Source organism: Pongo abelii, chromosome 11, assembly GCF_028885655.2.
Source record: "Pongo abelii isolate AG06213 chromosome 11, NHGRI_mPonAbe1-v2.0_pri, whole genome shotgun sequence".
Classification (NCBI taxonomy): domain Eukaryota; kingdom Metazoa; phylum Chordata; class Mammalia; order Primates; family Hominidae; genus Pongo; species Pongo abelii.
Window position 1 is genome coordinate 81722212 of NC_071996.2, and position 4163 is coordinate 81726374.

Sequence of the window (4163 nt, forward strand, 5' to 3'; positions counted from 1 at the left end):
TTATATCCAGCCAAACTAAGCTTCATAAGTGAAGGAGAAATAAAATCCTTTACAGACAAGCAAATGCTGAGAGATTTTGTCAACACCAGGCCTCTCTTACAAAAGCTCCTGAAGGAAGCACTAAACATGGAAAGGAACAACTGGAACCAGCCACTGCAAATTGTAAAGAACGCCGACACTGTGAAGAAACTGCATCAACTAACAGGCAAAACAACCAGCTAGCGTCATAATGACAGGATCAAATTCACACATAACAATATTAACCTTAAATGTAAATGGGCTAAATGCCCCAATTAAAAGACACAGACTGGCAAGTTGGATACAGAGTCAAGACCCATTAGAGTCCTGTATTCAGGAGACCCATCTGATGTGCAAAAATACAAATAGGCTCAAAATAGACGGATGGAGGAACATTTACCAAGCAAATGGAAAGCAAAAAAGCAGGGATTAGGCCAGGCACTGTGGTTCACACCTGTAATCCCAGCACTTTTGGAGGCTGAGGTGGGCAGATGATGAGGTTAGGAGATCAAGACCATCCTGGCTAACACAGTGAAACTCTGTCTCCACTAAAAATACAAAAAAATTAGCCGGGCATGGTGCTGGGCGCCTGTAGTCCCAGCTACTCAGGAGGCTGAGGCAGGAGAATGGCATGAACCTGGGAGGCAGAGCTTGCAGTGAGCCAAGATTGTGCCACTGCACTCCAGCCTGGGCAACAGAGCAAGACTCCTTCTCAAAAGGAAAAACAAAAAAAAAGCAGGGATTGCAATTCTAGTCTCTGACAAAACAACCTTTAAACCAACAAAGATAAAAAGAGACAAAGAAGGGCATTACATAATGGTAAAGGGGTCGATGCAACAAGAAGAGCTAACTATCCTAAATATATATGCATCCAAAACAGGAGCAGCCAGATTCATAAATCAAGTCCTTAGAGACCTACAAAGAGACTTAGAATCCCACACAATAACAGTGGGACACTTTAACACCCCACTGTCAATATTAGCCTGATCAACGAGACAGAAAATTAACAAGGATATTCAGGACTTCAACTCAGCTCTGGACCAAGCATGCCTAATAGACATCTACAGAAATCTCTACCCCAATTCAACAGAATATACATTCTTCTCAGCACCACATCACACTTATTCTAAGATTGACCACATAATTGGAAGTAAAACATTCCTCAGCAAATGCAAAAGAATGGAAATCATAACAAACAGCCTCTCAGACCACAGGGCAATCAAATTAGAATTCAGGATTAAGAAATTCCCTCAAAACCACACAACTACATGGAAAGTCAACAACCTGCTCCTGAATGACTACTGGGTAAATAACAACATTAAGGCAAAAATAAATAAGTTCTTTGAAATCAATGAGACCAAAGACACAACATACCAGAATGTCTGGGACACAGCTGAAGCAGTGTTTAGAGGGAAATTTATAGCACTAAATGCCCACAGGAGAAAGTGGGAAAGATCTAAAATTGATACCCTAACATCACAATTAAAAGAACTAGAGGTGGGCGTGGTGGCTCACGCCTGTAATCCCAACACTTCGGGAGGCCAAGGCAGGTGGATCACTAGGTCAAGAGATCGAGACCATCCTGGCTAACATGGTGAAACTGCATCTCTACTAAAAATATAAAAAGTTAGCCCAGTGCAGTGGTGGGCACCTGTAGTCCCAGCTACTCAGGAGGCTGAGGCAGGAGAATGGCATGAACCTGGGAGGCAGAACTTGCAGTGAGCCATGATTGTGCCACTGTACTCCAGCCTGGGCGACAATGCGAGACTGTCTTAAAAAAAAAAAAAAAAAAAGAACTAGAGAAGCAAGAGCAAACAAATTCAAAATCTAGCAGAAGACAAGAAATAACTAAGATCAGAGATGAATTAAAGGAGATAGAGACACAAAAAGCCCTTCAAAAAATCAATAAATCCAGGAGCTGGTTGTTTGAAAAGATTAACAAAATGGATAGACTGCTAACCAGATTAATTAAGAAGGAAAGAGAGAAGAATCAAACAGACACAATAAAAAATGATAAAGGGGATACCACCACTGAGCCTACAGAAACACAAACTACCATCAGCGAATACTATAAACACCTCTATGCAAATAAACTAGAAAAATCTAGAAGAAATGGATAAATTCCTGGACATATACAACCTCCCAAGACTAAACCAGGAAGAAGTCGAATTCCTGAATAGACCAATAACAAGTTCTGGAATTGAGGCAGTCATTACTAGCCTACTAACCAAAAAATGCCCAGGACCAGATGGATTCACAGCCAAATTCTACCACAGGTACAAAGAGGAGCTGGTACCATTCCTTCTGAAACTATTCCAAACAATAGAAAAAGAGGGACTCCTCCCTAACTCATTTTGTGAGGCCAGCATCACCCTGATACCAAAACCTGGCAGAGACATGACAGAAAAAGAAAATTTCAGGCCAATATCCCTAATGAACATTGATGAAAAAGTCCTCAGTAAAATACTGGCAAACCAAATCCAGCAGCACCTCCAAAAGCTTATCCACCATGATCAAGTCAGCTTCACCCCTGGGATGCAAGGTGGTTCAACATACTCAAGGTGGAGTAAAGACTTAAACAGAAGACCTAAAACCATAAAAACCCTAGAAGAAAACCTAGGCAATACCATTCAGGACATAGGCATGGGCAAAGACTTGATCACTAAAACAAAAGCAATGGCAACAAAAGCCAAAATTGAGAAATGGGATCTAATTAAACTAAAGAGCTTCTGCACAGCAAAAGAAACTATAATCAGAGTGAACAGGCAACATACAGAATGGGAAAAAATTTTGCAGTCTATCCATCAGACAAAGGACTGATATCCAGAATCTACAAGAAACTTCAACAAATTTACAAGAAAAATACAAACAACCCCATCAACCCCATATCCTTTTTGGGCAAAGGATATCAACAGGCACTTCTCAAAAGAAGACACTTATGCGGCCAACAAACATATAAAAAAAAAACTCATCATCACTGGTCATTAGAGAAATTCAATTCAAAACCACAATGAGATACCATCTCATGCCAGTTAGAATGATGATCATTAAAAAGCCAGGAAACAACAGATGCTGGAGAGGATGTGGGGAAATAGGAACAATTTTGGTCTGTTGGTGGGAGTGTAAATTAGTTCAACTATTGTGGAAGACAGTGTGGCAATTCCTCAAGGATCTAGAATGAGAAATACCATTTGACCCAGCAATCCCATTACTGGGTATATACCCAAAGGATTATAAATTATTCTACTATAAAGACACATGCACACGTATGTTTATTGCAGCACTGTTCACAATAGCAAAGACTTGGAACCAACCCAAATGTCCATCAATAATAGACTGGATAAAGAAAATGTGGCACATATACACCATGGAATACTATGCAGCCATAAAAAAGGATGAGTTCATGTCCTTTGCACGGACATGGATGAATATGGAAACCATCATTCTCAGCAAATTAACACAGGAACAGAAAACCAAACGCCACATGTTCTCACTCATAAGTGGGAGTTGAACAATGAGAACACATGGACACAGGGAGGGGAACATCACACACTGGGGCCTGTCGGGGGGTGGGGGGCTAGGAGAGGGACAGCATTAGGAAAAATATCTAATGTAGATGATGGGTTGATGGGTGCAGCAATTCACCATGGCATGTGTATACCTATGTAACAAACCTGCACATTCTGCGCATGTACCCCAGAACTTAAAGTATAATAAAAAATTAATTATATTCTTTTAGTTATTTTTACATGTAAAACTAAATTATTATCGACTATAGTTACCCTATTGTGCTATCAAATACTAGGCCTTATTCATTTACTCTATTTTTTTGTATGATTAAGCATCCTCATCTCTTAAACCCCCACCCCCCACTACCATTCCTAGCCTCTGGTAACCATCTGTATTAGTCTGTTCTCACAATGCTAATAAGGACATACCCAAAACTGGGTAATGTATAAAGGAAAGAGGTTTAATTGACTCACAATTCAGCATGGCTGGGGAAGCCTCAGAAAACTTACAATCATGGTGGAAGGGGAAGGAAACACATCCTTCTTCACGTGGCAGCAGCAAGGAGAAGTGCTGAGCAAAAGGGGGAAAAGGCCCTTCTAAAACCAACAAATCTTGTGGGAACTCACTCACTATCA